This window comes from Pongo pygmaeus, chromosome 2 (assembly GCF_028885625.2).
Source record: "Pongo pygmaeus isolate AG05252 chromosome 2, NHGRI_mPonPyg2-v2.0_pri, whole genome shotgun sequence".
Taxonomy (NCBI): Eukaryota; Metazoa; Chordata; class Mammalia; order Primates; family Hominidae; genus Pongo; species Pongo pygmaeus.
Genome location: NC_085930.1, coordinates 73718653 through 73738643, shown reverse-complemented (window position 1 = coordinate 73738643; position 19991 = coordinate 73718653). Strand labels below are relative to the sequence as shown.

The 19991-nt window shown below is 36.1% G+C and overlaps 1 long non-coding RNA gene across 2 annotated transcripts in view; it reads right to left on the bottom strand.

Annotated features, from left to right (window-relative positions):
• LOC134739173 (uncharacterized) overlaps positions 1-19991 on the bottom strand; it is a 368829-nt gene that overhangs the window by 346031 nt on the left and 2807 nt on the right. The window contains exon 1 of one of the 2 annotated variants that reach the window (XR_010125716.1): positions 15699-16198. The exons of the other annotated variant lie outside the window; for it this stretch is intronic. This is a non-coding gene — a long non-coding RNA (uncharacterized LOC134739173). Of the gene's footprint in view, positions 1-15698; positions 16199-19991 lie in introns of those variants that run through there. 2 annotated transcript variants of the gene reach the window in all.

Genomic DNA, 19991 nt, shown 5'->3' with positions numbered 1-19991 from the left:
ACAAGTATCATTTCATCCTTTTATTGTTGTTAAAAAAGAACTATACGTTCAACTAGAACTATTTGGCAGTCTGTGGGATAAACTTAGGGGTCCTTAATGTTAGCCTGTCTCCAAATATTCATACATTCTCCAACCCATCTGAAATTTCATTAAATTTCATTAAATATTTGCCTTTTCTTGGTTAAAGCTTTGACTCTAGAAACACTTTGTTAAAATTCAAATAAGAGCAAAAGATTAACAAATTACAATAACCTAAGTAATGAATACCTTTGGAGGGATCAATGCATGCCTTATTTTCCAACATGGTAACAGAGAAAATGGCCAACAGTATGTATAGGCTTTAATAAAGGAAAAAAGCATAAGAGAAGTCTAAGTATTTGCCACTACCTAAAGAGGATGGTGTTATTCACCAGAAAGTGATTGACTTAGTCCATTCAAGCTGCTATAATAGAATACTGTAGACTGGGTAGCTTATAAATAACAGAAATTCGTTTTTCACAGTTCTGGAGGCTGGGGAGTATACCATCAAGGTGCCAGCATATTTGGCATCTGGTAAGGGATCACTTTCAAAAAGACAGTGCCTTCTACCATGTCTTCACATGGTAGAAGAGGTACGGGATCTCTCAGGGGCCTCTTTTTTAAGGGCCCAAGTCCCATTCACGAGAGATCTACTCTCATCACCTAATCATCTTCCAAATGTCCCACTCCCCATTATCATCACCTTGGGGGTTAGGATTTCAACATATGAATTTTGGGAGGATACAAATATTCAGACCATAGCAAGAACCCTAGAGAAAATATCAAGGAGGAGCTAAGAATGCGAAGTGCTAACAAAGAAGGTGGGAGGCCAGGAGCAGAGGCTCATGCTTAGAATGCTAGCACTTTGGGAGCTGAGGCAGGCAGATAGCTTGAGCCCAGGAGTACAAGACCAGCCTAGGCAACATGGCAAAACCCCATTTCTACAAAAAAAACTTAGTCATGCATTGTGGCACATGCCAGTAGTGCCAGCTACCCAGGGAGCTGAGGTGGGAGGATCTCCTGAGCCCTGGGAGGTTGAGGCTGCAGTGAGCTGTGATCATGCAACTGCACTCCAGCCTGGATGACAACATGAGACCCTGTCCCAAAAAAAAAAAAAAGTACATAAAAAATGAAAGGAGGAGGAGGAGGAGAAGGAGGAGAAGGAGGAGAGAAAGTACAAAAGAAGGGGCTTGCCTTGCTTTTCCATTTTCTACAGGTGGCCCTGGCATCAAGTTTGCATTTCCCACATGTGATTGATCCACTTTAAAAACTATCTTTGATATATATTTTACTCCAGTGTTACATTTTCTTGCCACCAAAAATGTCTTTAAGCTGGCTCTTCCTAGGCAGTCACACTAGTGTCAACAATTACTTCAAATCAGGGAAGGCAAAAAAACTCCTGAAAAAAACAGTACCATAGATTCCAACCCAAAATATAAAGAAGCATGGGGTAATTTGTTATTTGGGATTATCTGTCGTGCTTGTAAATGAGAAAAGCTAAGATAAAGGGATTATTTAATACATTATTTTTCCTGTAAATTGAGTATCTTAGTAAGCAAATGTTACTTCCAATACAAAGATTTAGCTGATAACTTTGATATGAACATACTTTATGGTAGATTTGCTAAGCTTTCACCCCCATTTATAATAAGGTCTCTAATAATCAGCTGATCATCTTCTTCTCACAAGATGAGGCTTTCTTCTGTTTCTCAATAGAAACTATCACATTCCTAGAATTCCATGAGTGCAGTTCTCCTGTCTCTAAGCCACCGAGTAAGGCAGCTGCACTATCTCTTTCATAATTCTTGGGTACAATTATAATTATAATAGGCATAACTATAGCCAAATCACTATTCTCCATAAAATAACTTATGCTTAAAGTAGTTTGACTTAATAGTATCTCCTCTTTCGAAATTACTAATAGCAAGGGCTGTATATAATATTTGCATTACTCCTAGGACTATGCTCAGAATGAGTATCTTTACAAAGCACTTTTCTGAAGAGTCTACTCAAAATAATAAAGTGGCTAAAGCTAAATACCAAAATATTAATGATGGTAATTGTTATAAAAAGTTACAGGTGATTTTTCTTTTTGGTGACTCTCTAGAGTTTATGAATTTTCACAATGACAATGCATGATTCTTATAAGGAAAAAATGTATATGGTTATTCCTAAACTTTGACAACGAAATTTCCCAAACAAGATTAATCTCTCTACATGAGTACAACTTGTATGTAATATTAACAATTCTTTTCTAATATTTAGTACTTTCTTCCATATATTCTATTTCCTTGTATAGGTATGTAATAGATTACAAGCTCTCTGAGGATGCATTTTGGGCCTTACACATATTTGTCACCTCATACAGTACCTCATAGTGCCTCATATTTGCTAAGTGATCAGTACTGTATGAGGGATGAATGATACTTCCAATAACAAAGGTTAAAGTTGATATATTCATCCAAATGCACAGAACTGCTAAAATGTTGAAATACTTCCATACTAATGGATAAACACTATAATAGCAATGCAATAAGCAAAAAAAATTAACTAAAAGTATAAATTATAATTTAAATTCATTAATTCAAGCTAATAGTCAGAACATGTTGTCAAATAAAACCTAACTAGGTCCCCCACCAAGAGAGAAATTAGAAATACTTGCAGAAATATCTACCTGTTTGGCCCAGAGCAAAGTATGCAGTAAGAATGTATTGCACATTCTTTACAAAACTCCTTAAGAGCATCACTCATTTGTTACATTCTTAAATTACATAGTTACTTCTATTTTCAAATTGTTTAGTTTTTTCTCTGGTTTTCATTGTCAGTGCACTACAATTCTTGTGTAAGTAATAAGTATGGAGCTTTTTAATATTTATAAATGGAAAAATTTATAATAAAATATTAAAAACAAATTATCAAAATAAAAATACTATAAAGTTAGGGCAAGTTTCTTATTGTTCCTTTTGCATATTATAAACATGAATCTTCTGCATCTATAGGAAAACAAAGCAAAAACCGTATTAACAAAGAACCAAGGCTGGGAACATCTTCTAATATAGCACAAAAGCAGTAACAGTCCAGAACGTCTTTTTATGCTGTGCAACAATCCAGCACATAGTAAAACTAATTTTAGCTCTGGAATGAAAAACAACTTATTTGAAGAAAGAATATGATTGGTTTATTTTCTGAACAAAATGATGAGTAAAATGATGCTGAAGGTTTTATTGTTTAAATTTCATTTTCATCACACTAGCAGTCATGTTCTGTTAAAGCCCATGATTCCAAGAGAAAATGCAATCATTAATGAGGAAAATATAAAAGAATATTACAAATAAGTTTCGCAAGTTAAAGCTTGAAAATAATAAGTTCAAAGATGTTTTACCAGTGTCAATAAGGCAAATGTAAAACATTAAGATCCATTATAACACTGTCATAACATATAACACCTAACGTACACTTATAAAACTATGTACTATAGATAAAAATTATGAAGCATTTTAGACATGAAATATTTACACAGAACTTAAAGAACAATGCAATGGGTGTATCACTGCAACCTAGATTTATGTTTTAGGTTATTGTAAAACCATCTATTGTAATGTTCTCAAAGTGTGGTCCAGGGATGCCTGGGATACCTGAGATCATTACAGGTGGTCTGCAATGTCAAAATTATTTTCATAACAATACTTAAGTGTCATTTGCCTTGTAACTGTCATTCTCTCACAAGTGTATGTGTTTTCCAGAGGCTACATGACATCATCTTTCTCACAGCTAATGGAATGTGTGCTATATGTTCCTGAGTTTTTATATGTTCTCAGTTTTAATTCCTAATATGTTAAATATTGGTAGATAGAACCACACAATGCAAAGCTTTCGGGGGGTCCTCAACTACTGTTAAGAATATAAAGGGAACCTGAGACCAAAAAGTTGAGAACCAGCAACTTAACAAAATAAGAAAATAACCTTTCAGAAATCAAGGCAGTAAAACATCAATTGTTCACAGTAAAGATTCAAATGTTTCCTATTACACTGTCATGTGAAATTTAAAACTTTTGAAGACTACTTAATGGTTTCTGTTGATTTTGTGGAGCTGGGAGGAATAATATCTGAAATAATATATCAAAATTATTTAGTAAGTTCTTGAGAAAATGATTTCAATAAATAATATTCACATATAAATCTTTACTGGATTTTTACAGGCAATACAATGCTAAGGAAAAAGTCTAGAGGTTTAGCCAAAATTCTAGCAAATGTTCAAAAATATTTAATTTGATGCTAAGATGCCTTGTTCAATTACCTATGGATGATTCCATAAAAGGCACAATATTAATCAAGTTCTCACTATATTTTTTCTTACATGCTTTCTGTTTATTACCATACTCTAATAGGCAATACGCAAAAAATTTAAATAATATACCTTAAGAGCTCAGAATTGAAAGAATGAAAAATGGAAAAATGTTTGGACCTTAGTCTTAAGTCTAGACTTAGGCTCTAAGTCTGGAACTGCAAGTTCGAAAATTGTATCAGACTTTATATATTCACTTTAATGGAAATTATGAAATAAGAACAATTAAACCTAGGAAATACACCAATTTTTGGAGATTTGGTTTCAATAAACAATGTTCTAGCAGAATTCTCTAACTTCAAGAAATGTCTCACTCACATTATTATAGTTAACACATTACCTTGACAAAAATAAATGTAATTTATAAAATTTTAAAAAGTAGCTAAAAAGAGAAAACAGAAATTTTTAAAAATTAGACAATTTGAAATAAAATAAGTAATCGATTTCAAAAAAGAACTATTAGATGTAAAAATGCATTTGTTTCTGATAATAAAAGTGAACGAGATCACGAATTTTTTAAGTTGTTTCAATTTATTGAATCCTAAAACTTGGCTGAATTGGCCGGGCGCGGTGGCTCGCGCCTATAATCCCAGCACTTTGGGAGGCCGAGGCGGGCAGATCACTAGGTCAGGAGATCGAGACCATCCTGGCTAACATGGTGAAATCCCGTCTCTACTAAAAATACAAAAAATTAGCCGGGCGTGGTGGCAGGCGCCTATAGTCCCAGCTACTCGGGAGGCTGAGGCAGGAGAATGGCATGAACCTGGGAGGCGGAGTTTGCAGTGAGCTGAGATGGCGCCACTGCACTCCAGCCTGGGCAACAGAGCGAAACTCCGTCTCAAAAAAAAAAAAAAAATTGGCTGAATATTTGTTAAGCTCCATGAACTAAAAGTGGTCAAAAATAAAATTAAGCCAGCTAATTATATATGATAGGCCAATAAATGATCATTTACTTGAAACACAGATATTGAATATATAGGAATCTCAGATGGTACTATAAGTGTTAGAAAAATTAATGTAAATTATGTTAGTTCATCAAAACTGGGAAGATATTTAAAACTACAAACAAGATCACTGATACAAATAAAATTCTCTACTTATTTAGACTACAAATTGGCTCACCTTTTTGGATAACAACCTAGTACTATCTACCAAAATGTAAAATATAGAACATCATTTGGGTAAAGATTCTACTTCCAGTATTATGACCAACCAAATACTCTCATTTACATATAAAAACACGTTACCCACATAAGGATATTCATTAAGACATTATTTGTAATATGAAAACCTATAAGCAACCGGAAATCTCGCCATTAGGGAAATAGGTTAAATTATAGTAGATATGTCCAATGGAATTTTATACAACCACTAAAAAGAATGAGATAGTTTACAGATTGTACTAACATGAAATAATTCAATTTTGGAAAGGGAAAAAAGTATATATGTATATATGGATGTTTATACATGCAATGAAAAAGTTCTAGAAATTAACTTTGAGGGATAGAAGTGAGAGGACTTTCACTTTATGTATTTTATGTTCATTGAATTTTTACAAGTATGTATTGCTTTTTATTTCATGAAAGGAAACACACATACATATGCATCAGCCACTAAGGCATTTTTTATACACTTTTTTAAAAAGTTTAAAAGCTCCAATACCACAATATTAATAGTTATGAGTGATTTTAACTTTTTTCTTTTTGCCTATTTCTCTTCTAATGTTTCCACAATATGTATAAAATGCTTTTAAAATTAGAAAGCACTAAGATTACTAAATAAAATTTTCTGTGAAAAAATTAGAAATGTACCAGATAGGCTGAAAAAGCAAGATGCAATGCAATACTATGATCCTATTTTCATAAAACAGTGACCCTTCCCAGCCTTGTACATTTGAATAAATTATTAAGTATAACACATACTAGGTTGCTACTATTTCCTCTGGTAGGGGAGTGGGGAAGAAGAGGAAAGCTAGAAGAAACAGAAAAGATATTTTTAAAACAAGTCTGTGGTTATAGCTGTACATTTAGATTAAGTAATGGAGAAAAAAATGCAAAAGCTTTTAAGAAAAAAGGCCACCACATATAATATTTTAAATTTGTTTAAACTGTAGTTTGCCAAACTGTTTTGGTCTGTGGTGACCTTCTGTGTCTAATTTTTTCATGATGTCTACAAGCCAAAGGAAATGCCTAAGAGTTCCATTAGATTCAAAAAACTTAATAAACATTTATTTTCCAAATAGCCATTTAGAAGAATAATGAACATAAATTGTAAAAAATATATATATATATATTCTTTCACACATTTTCTTACTAATGGGATGTGTGTGCCTGTTGGTCACCGCACAACCTTCTAACTTTGGAATCAGACTGGATGCTGTCACTCTCATTTCTCATTCCACATTGATTTTCACTGGTATTTGCTTCATATTACAGCAATTACCAAAAACACAGCTTCACAAAGATAGGACCTCACCAAAAGGAACGTGGCACAATCTAATGTTAAAACCATGACCTACCTAGAGCTAGTAATTTGCACAGACATTTAGTATCACTGTTTCCCTTGAATATTTAAAATGTACTACAGTATTCCCTTTGGAGTCCCAAGGTGCCTCAGTGCAGTTTAGGAACAATAGATTCAAAGAATAGAGTGCTTTTCCTTGTCATCTTGTTAGTTCTGCATTAGCTAGTTGTTCGTGCTTAGAAAATTCTATTATTATCAACCAAGCAAAGCTTAAAGTAAATTAGCAAATCTTCCAATATAGGGAAATAGAATATTTTGTAAGCTTTCTGATAATTCATAGATTTGGATAATTAATGCTACTGCTCTGACATCCATACTTCTCTTCTGCTCATCTTTTTAGCTCCCTTTCCTAACTCTACAGTGGTATGAAAAATTTAAAGATGATTCCATGCAAAGGCAAAATAATGACCCCAGAGAGTTCAGGCACCTGCTATCTGCAATCTAGGTCTATGACCTTTTAGAACTACCTCACCAGAAAACACCTAGGGAAGGTGAGGAATATGCAATAATATAAATGAAGTTCTTAATTGCTTCATCACTGGTACATAGATACCAGTTTCCTAATTTCTGTCAATACATCTGAGCAGTAAGCAAATGTACTGACAAGGGAAAAAACTATGCATGGACAGAATTTCCCTGTTGGCACAGCACAAAAATGTCATCAGCTTTAGACAAAGATTAAGAACCAGAAATTATTATTTTGTGTGTCTTTCTACTTTTAAAAAATTAATATTCCAAAGCTTTTGGATAGATGTAAAAGCATTCTGAAAGAATTATTATCATGGGTCTCTGTCCCCAAAACATCTATTCTCATTGAGCTCCCTTTCCTAACTCTACAGTGGTATGAAAAATTGAATACCCACTAACCTAGCTTAGTATTGCAACACAATCACCCCACTCAAAAATTAGAAGCTACAAGGCTGTGGCAGATCACGAGGTCAGGAGTTTGAGACCAGCCTGAGCAACATGGTGAACCCCATCTCTACCAAAAATACAAAAATTAGCTGGGCATGGTGGCATGCACCTGTAATCCCAGCTACTCAGAGTGGAGGCTGAGGCAGGAGAATTGCTTGAAACCTGGGAGGTGGAGGTTGCAGTGAGCCAAGATCGTGTCATTTGCAGTCCAGCCTGAACAACAGAGCAAGACTCTGTCTAGAAAAAAAAATAATTGAACCTACAAAGCCCTCTATTGTTTCTAAATACAATTTAATTTCTGCCCCCAAAGGAAGATGGTTTCAGAACTTCACAACGTTCTCTTAACTTCTTTATTATTTACTGTTTTATCTATGAAAATCAAGAAGGACCTCAAGCCCACAGTGGTGGTGTTCTTTCTACCAACTCCATCTCTTTATTCATTACCACACAACCTTTTCTGCTACAGTACATAGCATAATTTGCTCCTGGTGGGCCGTAATGCCATCACATTCAGAGTGAGGGCTATTTTAAACCCTATCCCAGCCAAACCAGAACTGAACCACACTGAAAGCAACTACGAGGTTTCGGGAAAATGGGGAGGAAGATAGTGACAGAAAGGAAGCCTGAGAAACTCAGACTGGAGGTGAAAGAGCAGCTGGAGGCCAAGATAGTCCCACTTGGGGAGGGACAAGAATCCAAGGATCTCCTCCTTCTCTTAGCACTTACAAAGCTGAGTCCAAAATAAATCCTGTATTTCCTGCTCAGTTAAATCTCCAGGACAATCCTATGAGACTAGCATTATCAACCTCATTTTATGGGTGAGGAAACAGGCTCCAAAGAGCAAGGAACCGCACTGGGCCAGTGTGGTGTAAATCGGTCACACATAGACTGTCTGTTGAAGGGTGTTCTTACATTACTACACGAGCAATTAGAAACCTGAAATAAGATAGGAAGCTCTATGAGTCAGAGCTTAAGCCCTTGCCTTCAAGCAAGTACTTATCTTAATTATATCAATTCTGTTCTTAGAGATTTCCTACAAGGAACCCCCTCCATACTCACCCTCCATCACCCATTACAGTACTTCTTTTCCTTTTGTCAACTGGATCTACCACTTCTCTTAATTTAAACCCATTTTCTTTGTTGCTATCATCCAGAAGGGGTAAAGCATCTGGTTGTAGGGTTTCTAGCTAGAGCACTCTGTAAACTAAATGACCATTTAAAATAGCACCTAGCACAATGGCCAACACACAGTTGGTACTTAATAAACATGTTGAATAACTAAATGAACAAATGCTAAAAATAAACCTTTCTTTATTATGAATGACTCTAGCATCAAATAAATTGTGGTATCAACAAAAACAACAAAACATTTCAAAACTTCTTCCATAATTGATTAAGTTGCCTTTTTGCAACTATTGGCAGATCTAGATATGAGATCCAGGTACAAGGCATAATAGGCAAATCACACATGGCATAATGAGTGGCACACTGTAGCCATTCAATCCGGTGAATGAATTTAAATTATGCTGGGTTGGTTTTTTAATCACAATGAAACTTAAAAGACATACCCAATTTTTAACTCTCAGACAAATAAAACACATTCCCAAGTTTAGTATCTTTAGACAGTATTTTCCATCTTTGTCAAACATATTCACTCAGTCATTTTACAACTGCCTATGTACTCGTTATAACTTGAACATAAATTTCTCTTAGATTGTGTAAATGTGAGTCTAAACAAATCACAGCAAAGGAAAACCTTTATCTGAATTTTCTCATCACAATTTGCTACAAACATTTTTTAACTCTTTCCTCATTTTCAACAGAGCAAAAACTTCTTGTCCAGTTTATGTAAAATGGGTATTTTATCATTTGTAATTAAATGGACAAAAGGATAGGGTTATCACACCCCCTTGTGGACGGTAAGGGCATTGCTGCTACAGAGCCAAAGCACATTTTAAGAATAAGAAGGTAACATGGAACATCAGCTGTTCATGCTTTTCCCTTCCCCTCCAGCTCTTCTGCCCCAAATTTACATCTTCAAATCCTACCCACTCCACAAAATACAGTTTAAATGTCCCCCTCATAGAACCTTCTAGATCAAAAGTATCTCTTCTCTAAATTTCCATGCTGCCTTATCTGGTTCTTCTTATTTTCTACTTCATATTGTATAGTCTTATCTCCCCTGCTAGACAATAGGTAGTTTGAGGATATGTGGACAGTCACCTTCAGACGTGTACTGAAGCTAGTTCATACCTACTCTCATCAATAGCTTAACATTCAGAAAGCTTGCAAGTTGGTTGTTAAAGTGTTGGTAGCTTGAAATTAGCCATGGTAGGTGCATTTACAAAATGGAAGTCAGGAAAAAAAAACTGTAAATCAGAACACTTATAAAACTTTATTGACCAACTTTAACTTCTTCATATCTCATTGTCTCTACAGTAATATGTAGTGAGGAGAGGTAGTGATAGTGCCTACCTCACAGGACTCTTTTAAGGATAAAAGAACCCACATAAAATGCTTTGTCTAATGTCAGACACATAGTATGTGTCTGCCAAATATTATAATAATTATTCCCGATAACTCTATCATGGTGCATTGCAAGTAGCAGATCCTCAATAAACATTCAATTGTTAAATGACAATCAAGAATTTCAATGAGAAATTTTCAGATATGTTAACACTGATGGTAGTCCCAGCTTAACAATAGGCCAGATCATTATAGGAGACATAAACTCTTTAATTATAAATAATCCAGATGTTTTCGCTTGCCCTGACTCCCATCTTATTCCTGCTTGAAATCAATCTCTCTCTCCCCCTCATCTCTGCTCTCTCTCCTTGTTTCCTGCATTTCTCTTCCATTTTTATTCACTCTAAAGTGCCTTCCTCTCTCCTTTTTACCACTTTATTTCATAATGCAAAATAAATAATTTATGCCTCACTTTGTTCCAGAAAAGGTTTGCAGTGAATAATAGATAACTTGGTTTCATGTTTAGTGAATAAGGATTTTATACTTCTCCAAGGGAAGGAAATGAAGTCGCTTTTTACCACTTCTATCAGTGATTCCATGATCCTGTTTGATTGGTCCTTGGCAGAAAATGGGTTCTTTATATAGACCTTTGGGGAAAGACGAAATTAAGTTTCCAAGTGCAAAGTGGAAAACTAAATTGCCATGAATTCCAAATACTTTCCAACAGGGAAGCAAAAAAATGTCCTTATCTTTTAGGGTTGATGTGGGCCACATTTCCAAATATATAATCTCTTGCTGCTTCTCTGATCTGGATTAGAATAAATTCTACCTTAAATAACCTTCCACCAAACGTCTTTTGCCAACTCTCTTCTGTGAGCTTCTCTTCCTCTCACCTCACTTCAGCTACCTCATCCCAATGCTAACATGGTGTTTTAGATACAAGGTCGCTTCCAGTAGCTAACTATGTTTGAAGATCAGCCAATAGTTTCATTTTCTCACTAAAAAGTAAAACCAAAGATTGAAACAACTAATTATTTGCAAAAACATGTCTGGAATAAAACTCTAGTTGTTCAAATGTAGATCTATTGATCAAAAATAAAATTTTCCTTATTTATCAATTATTAATTAGCATAGTTTTTTAATGCAGGAAAAAAATTAAAAGTATTGCCTTTTCTCTAAGATGATCATTTGCCCTAGAATATATAAATACTGTCCATGATCATTTCTACTTTAAAAATACACATAGGCTAAAACGAATGGCACGTCTTAAGTCATTGGTTAAATGCAAGGCGTTTTGTTTAGTGGAATATCTACTTCAGTGTTGGTCTACACAGTACCCTTACCCAAGAACATATGGCTGATGCAGTACATGACAAGAAGGTGCTTTGCCTAAGAAGTGAAAATAAGGTGGGTGAGTCAGAAATTTAAATTTCAACTAACCTAAAGGCAGCTATAAGATGAGGCAATATATTGTATTTTATTCACCTCATGGTCTATTCCAAATGACACTGTCAAACACAATGATTCTTTTACCCACCAGCTGTCACCAACAAGTTAGCTATACTTTGTACTTTCCCTTTGTGCTTGAAAGCCAAAGCTAGAGCAGATGGCTGGATTAAGTGCCAGAGCAAAGGTAAAATTGGCTATTTCATCTGAACAGGTATGGCCAGATTTCATTAAGACAAAAACCCCAGCAACAAATACCTACAAAATCTAGGGTCTGGAAAGTGCAATCTGAACTGCTTGTTTAATTTACCAACTAAAAACAAAAATGCTCTTTGGGGGAAAACTTTACCTAATTTGCTAAGAGATGAAGAAAGACACACATATTTCATCTGCAGTGAGAAGTGGTTTCCTGTGTCATTAACCCTGTAATTTCCAGGCTCTGTAAAAAACAAATTATGTTCAATCTTCTTCTAAGCTAAGCTCATGGGTGAGTTCCAGAACATGAAATTTAATCTTCCAGAGCTCAAACTAACAAAGCAAAGATGTTTGAAAATACTTGACTTTTTTTAAAACTGCAAATTAAAATGATAAGAGAACAGCTAAATGAACAACTAAATGAAAGACTTTCGAACTGAGGGATTAAAGCTAGAGTCAGGATTCAGGATAAAGTAATTCAGAGCTGCCTGATATGACCAATCATTCATCAACCACATAGTGCAATTATAATATGTAACTGGAAGTGGAAGAGTTATGATTAGAATGACACTGAAAAAATCCATTCCACTGTTGCAAAGAAAGCTCAATTTCCCAAAACACATCTTCCTTGACTTTCCATTCTGAAACTAAAAGGTTTTGGAGTTCAAAGAGCCACCTATTTTGCCTCTTCTGAGTGGCACAGGCATAGAGCAGTTTGTTGCCTCCATTCACTTATTTTTAAAAGCCCAAAAAGATAAAGAGAATAGAATTAGAAATCACTTCTATGACCATTCATAAATTGGTTATTTCCTCAGCATTTTTATTACTACCAAGAGAGACATAATCATATATGCAATAGATTTCTATTATTCAGTTCCCTCACTCAGGTAACTCACAATTAGTAAAATTATAGTAATAACATTCGAATGTCACAAAGCAGAAACCTCAGTAGCCTAATAGACTGTTCTAAGTAGTCAGGCTGTAAGACTAGCATATTCAGCAGTGAGATCAAGGTTTCCTTTGAGGCAGATTAATTAATGTGATTATATTTTCAAAGCCCAAGAGCACAACCCTTAGTAAAAACATCTCTCAAGCTACATAATGCCCTTCACTATATAAATCACTATACTTTCCAATGGGATGAAAAACTGTTTATGTTTTCTAATTTCATGATTTCTAATCCTTTCCTTCCTGCACAGCAGCCAGAAGAAAAGTAGTCTCTGAATATGGGAAAGGCTTAGAAACATAAATGGTGAGAAACTTCATCTTCAGAGAGGCAGAGTTTCAGACCTAGGCCCACATTCACCCCTACCACTAATACATGTGAAATACATTTTTTAAAATACCTAATCTATCGGAATTTCAGTTCTCAGATCTTGGGCAGTGGAGATATTAATACTGCCTACTTCGTGGAATTGTTGTGAGGATCAAATTTAACATATGTGTAATGTTTAGTATAGTATCTAGGAATGTGCTGTCCATAGCTATATGTAGCTATTTAAATCAAATTTAATTCAAATTGATAAATTTGAAATTCAGCTCTTCAGTCACACTAGCCATATTTCAACTATTCAGTAGTTACACGTGGCCACGTCCATTCAATCCCAGCACTTTGAGAGGCCAAGGCAGAGGGATCATTTGAACCCTGGAGTTCAAGATGAGCCGAGGCAACACTGCAAGACCCTATCTCTACAAAAAAATTTAAAAAGTTAGCCAGGCATCATAGTGTGTGCCTGTAGTCTCAGCTGCAAAGGACGCTGAGGCAGGAGGATTTCTTTAGGCTGAGAGATCGAGGCTGCAGTGAGCCTCTGAGGTACAATGAGCCTCTGAGTTGTAGAGAGTGTACCACTGCACTCCAGCCTGGGCAACAGAGCAAGAACCTGTCTCAACAACAACAACGACAAATGTTAATCTGGTGTGTCTGACATTTTTTTCCTCCTCTTCACCAATTCCTCTAAGTTGTCAGGCTGCCCAGGTTTCTCCTTTTCTGGAAAGAAAGCAATATGTAAAACATATCTGTGTTTACCATTTTTTTCACTCCCAGGAATATTGGAGTTCTAAAAGAACATGACATGGAAACAGCAATGTTTATCGCAAATGGGAAAAGTTCTAATGATGAGGATTTCAGGCACCGTAGTCAGACACTCAGCAAGGTCTTTTTGGACTAACTATATGTGTGAGGAGAGGAGAGTAAAAAGGAGTCTCCACAGTACTCTTCAATTCTTACGTAGAGATCCACTGTCTGCAGTGACACTGACTTTAACACATTAACACTTACCAAGATAATGAAAAAGAAAAGAGCTTTTTCCTCTGTGGAATTCTTTTTACGCCAAACTTTTCCTGGTTGAAATATCTAAAAATAATTATAAATCATCAACATTTTTCCAAGAGATGCTTTAGACAAGTTAGTCTTGGGCAACTGAGTAAAATTTTTTGCATTTGGTTTTTTGTTTCCATGGTTTCCTTTCTCCACTCAAATGCTAGAACTGGGGCTGGGAAGCTACCAGAGTGAGAATGCCAGGGGCCTATATAGTTGCAGGAATGTTGCATTATAAGAAGCAGAAAATTAATACAGTCTCTAAGAAGGATTCTAGTCTCAGATGATATTTGGGGGTATCCAGCGAAATTATCCTGTAGATACTTGTAGATCTGGGCTTAGAATGTTTTGGGTAGATTGCTCTAAAATAGGACACTTGTGAACTAAACTTCAAAGGTTACACATCTTTGCTTTCAAAACTGCAAGCAGAAAAGGCTGGTGGTGTGCCTTATTATAGATAAGAAGGAAGATCTAGTACTTTAGAAAAAATTCTGTTTATAGGTGATGTACTTATAGGTGGTATCCAAAGCTTACTACCTAGAACGTGAAATGAACATAACCGCGGGCTGTGCTTTTCAAGGTCAAACTGCAAACAAAGCAAGTCTGCTCTCATAGCCTTGGTAACAGTATTTGAATATGCATGATAATAAATTTGTTCATATGTTTTCTGTGAGTGAAATTAATTTCTTGCCGGTGACACTGCAGGTTATATAAATACATAATACTCTTCTTTCACCTCTTCACATATTATCAAACAATCCACATTTGACTGCATAACATTTTGAGACAGTCTACAATCATCAATCCTGGATATTACTTCACAGCTAAAGTACTTACACTAACAATATTCTGATTGCGATTTTATCTTTATGTTTTTTATCATAACAACAAGGGAAATTACGGGTTTCATGAAACCATAATGCAATGATAAAAACATAGGACTAGATGGAAGTTTTTCTATTCTACTGAAAACATATTTACTAGCAGTCTAAACACAAAAATGTAAACTGCTGTCTTTTGGAAAACATAACACAGGGTCACAATTTTGTAAGATAAAAGTTTCAAGTTATTTTAATCAATTGCCACATTTTTTCTTATAGAAAAATGACCCATATGCCTTTGCTTTAAAAAAAAAAAAAAACGATACCTGGTATGACTTATGTACTATAGAAGTATTAGCCATTATTACTGTATGATTATCCCTTCCACCAGATAGAAATTTCTTATTTTGTACTACTGTTTGATGTTATAAAATTCTATTAATATTATTTTGGGAAGGCACTCTTTAGTGAAGACACATCAGAAAGGCAAAGTAGTTAAAAAAAAAAGCTTACCCAACTTTTAAAATGAACAAAAATTAATAAAGATCATATAACTTCTATATAGAGTTGTATGAGTCTGTTCTCAGGCTGCTAATAAAGACACACCTGAGACTGGGTAATTTATAAAGAAAAAGAGGTTTAATGGACTCACAGTTTCACATGGCTGGGGAGGCCTCACAATCATGGTGGAAGGTGAAGGAGGAGCAAAGGTACATCTTACATGGCAGCAGACAAGATGAGTGTATACAGGGGAACTGCCCTTTTATAAAACCATCAGATCTCATGAGACTTACTATCAGGAGAAAAGCCCACCCCCATGATTCAATTACCTCCCACTGGGTCCCTCCCACGACACGTGGGGATTACAGGAGCTACAATTCAAGATGAGATTTGGATGGGAACACAGCGAAACCATATCAAGAGCAAAGTAGCTAATTATCCAACCCACACTTTCTAATGATAATAATGGTAATAATAATGTCATTATAAATGTTCACAGTACCTTTCCTGGCTAAAATTCTTTAAAGTAACAGAAACCACTCTGACTTAACCTAAACCCAAAGGAAGAATTTATTATAAGAATATAGTTATGTAATGTGAACCGAAAAAGAGACTGAAACCAGAAATAGACAGCTGTCCTCTCTCTTTATCACTCATCTGCTTTATTTTTCTCTTGGAAGACAGACTTTCCTCTGCTTCTCTGTCTATATACCAAATAAACCTACCTCTCAGCTCCTGAATTATAAATAATAGTTTTAGCTGTGATTTGGTCTCAGCTCCTGACCAAGAGAACCTAATTGTCCTAGATTGAAAAAGGTGTGCACCTGTAAGCTAAAAACTTGGGCCGAGGCTTTTTAGGAGATCACTGAGTAATATAAACATAACCGTCTGTGAGCCCACCCCTGTTAGACGGGCTGGGTGAGGGATGGCATGTTCTCACAAGGGAAATGGTCACCAAATTGGACAGAAATCCCCAAAAGTATCAATTACCATGCTTCTTTTTAAAATGATTTCATGCAACAATCTTTTTTCATGAGAGGATCCAGTGCCTGTACTATGCCTACTTGGTATCTACTGGTGTCAGGTGTTTTGGGTTTGTTTTAGAGAGAAGGTCTCTCTCCGTCACCCAATCCAGGCTGCAATACAGTGGCACAATCATAGCTAACTGGGGCCTTGGATTTCTGGGCTCAAGCAATCCTCCCACCTCAGCCTCCCTAGTAGCTGGAATTACAGCCACAAGCCACTACACCTGGATTTTTTTTTTTTTTTTTTTTTGAGATGGAGTCTGGCTATGTTGCCCAAGCTGGCCTGGAACTCCTGGCCTTGAGCCATCCTCCATCCTCCTACCTCAGCTTCCCAAGGCGCTGGGATTACAGACATGAGCTACTGTGCCTGGCCATGATAGTTCTTATTAGAAGGCTAAGATGTTTCAAATGCTAACAAATATGTAAGTAATTTCTGCTGACTTTCCTCCTTTCATCACTGGCTACAAAATACATCCCAGAATATTAAGCTCAGATAATGCTAGTGAAACTTTGATAAAAGAATGGCTTCTGAATACAAAGTCATGCAGAACTTCATAAAAACCCTGACCAAAAAAGCATAAAAACACCCCAATTAAAGACCATTTTTGTTAATAAATGTAAAGCTCAAATAGTCATCCCTCATAATTTAGCCAAGGATAATTGAACCTATGAAATGTCAGAGTTTTATTATATTGCATTGTTTTCTTTTTATTTTTTTTTATACTGATCAGATTAGTTTCTCTTCTGCCAGTGAAAAATCCAAAAGAAATCTGAATAATCAATGCAATATTCAGTTCCAAAACCTATTTATGGAAATCTATTAGGGCAATTCATTAATGTCCAGAAATACATTTTTCCCCACCATCTAGCTATAATGGTTTTCAGAACAAATTCTGAAGATCAAGGTTCCTGGTCAATGAAAAGCAATTGTCTAGAGAGAATAAGACAGGTTTCTGGACCCCGAAAAGATGAAAGACTGACTGCTTGGCATTCTGAAGATTGGTTATATCAGTCTGCAAACATCCTCTCATTATTTTAATCTCATACTCTATAAAATACTTTTGGATCCTTTGCCAGCAAGATAAAAACAAATTAAACCAAAGGGCCAACATGCACAAAATATCGTATTCTGGAAGCACCAGTGCTGACAGCTTCTGAAAAAATAAAATAAAGTGGATCCTTCAAAAAAATTTTCCAAATAGCAGACAGTATTACCAAGAAAGTGTCAAAAACTAAAAATGGTATAACAGCAAATATAGGAGTGTGGTTCTCCTCATGGCTCTTATAATTCTTTTCTCACAACATTCTTACAATTTCTATCACATTCTGTAAGTATATAGTTATTTGTCTGTTACACTGCAAGCTTTTCTAGGGTACCATGTCTTCTTCATGTATACATTCCCCTAATTGGTAAACCGGACCATGCATGTGATCAGTGGTCAAACTTTTCTTAAAATGAATGAACAGCATGTTCTCTGAATATCTGAGAAATTCCTATACTATTCAAAATTCCTGAAAAGTGAAACAAACCTTATCTCCAGCCAATGTGAAGTTACTCTTTCCTATCCACATCTTTCTTTTTATTACTTTGCTCTTCCTGTTCCTTCCACCTGGAATGCCTAAATCCTATCCATCCTTCAAGGCCTATGGCAAATTGCCTCTTGTCCATGATGTCCCCAGCTAAAAGTAATCTTTACGAGTTCTAAAGATCCATAGCACTTTACCTAAACCTTCCTATGTTTCTTAATTATACTATAAGCAGCTAATTGTATCATATACATGACTGTCTCTTCTTTTAAGGAAGGATAGGTACATAACTATATCTGATAAAATATTTACTAGGCAGCTACCTTAAAGTCTATAGCTTCTGAGAGGCAAGGCTTCTAATTCAGGATTCCCCCACACCCTATTAATGGGATATATTCTCCTTGCATTTGAGCCACCCTCTGGGAGAACAAACAGCTCCCAGGCAACTCTGTGACCTGCTGTGTGGACTGCAAGCACCATTCCCACAGAAGGGGTACACCTGAGGCCTCTCTGCTGGTAGGCTTCGGCTCTTGTCCTATAATCTCAAGTGAAGCTAATGCCAAGTGTGGCCAGTGACAGTCCTGTGAACCTGAATGTTTAGTTGAACCTAAAATGACCCTGTGGTAGATGTTTCAAGTACCATATTATGGGTATTAATGAATTTATACATATCAAATGTTTAAACAATATCTGGGCCAGATGTGGTCGCTTATGCCTGTAACCTCAGCACTTTGGGAGGTGGAGATCGGTGGATCACTTGAGGTCAGGAGTTTGAGACCAGTATGGTCAACTTGGTGAAACCCCAGCTCTACTAAAAATACAAAAAATTAGCTGGGTGTGGTGGCACACACCTGTAATTCCAGCTCCTCAAGAGGCTGAGGCAGGAAGATTGCTCGAACCCAGGAGGTGGAGGTTGCAGTGAGCCAGGATCGCGCCACTGCACTCCAGCCTGGGTGACAGAGTGAGACTCCGTCTCAAAAAATAAAAAATAAAAAAACAATATCTGGTACGTAATAACTCAATAAATGTTAGCTATTATTTCCCATGGTCAGAAATTTGCAGAGTAGGAATATGAATTTAGTCATGGCTGATTTCAGATACTGTGCCCCTGACTCTTACATTTTGATTCTTTTCTACATAGAATCAATTCCCTATTGATATAGTTTGGATATTTGACCTCATCCAAGCCTCATGTTGAAATCTAATCCCCAGTGTTGGAGGTGGGGCATAGTAGGAGAAGATTGGATCATGGGGGCAAGTTTCTCATTAAACCCATGGGTGCTAAAGCACCATCCCCTCGGTGCTGTCATCACAACAGTGAGTTAATTCTCACAAGATCTGGTCATTTAAAAGTGTGTGTGGCACCTGCCCTAACCCCCACTCTCTCTCATTGCTCCTGCTTTGACCATGTGAGATGCCTGCTTCCTCTTCACCTCCTACTACGACTCAAAGCTTCCTGAGGCCTGCCCAGGAACCAAACAAATGCCAGCACCATACTACCTGTACAGCCTGCAGAGCTATGAGCCAATTAAACCTCTTTTCTTTATCAATTACCTAGCCTCAAGTATTTCTTTACAGCAACACAAGAACAGCATAACACATCTAAACCTGCTCTCAAAAAAGTTTTTATATCAGATGTGTACTGCAGTGCAAAATTATGTGATTTTATACACGCTCATGAATAGCACATTTATAAGGCTGATCTTTAATTTCTGTTCCCAAACCTATTAATGCCAGGTATAACTGTTATTATAATTTTATGAAAAAATGATGATGAACTGTGAGTGCAAAGAGTTTCTCCCTTCTGGGATAACTAAGTAGAACATTCTGTAAAGACTTGGAGAAAAAAAAGCAAGTCACTAAAAAATGTTTTGCCCTTGAAGTGGGTGTGA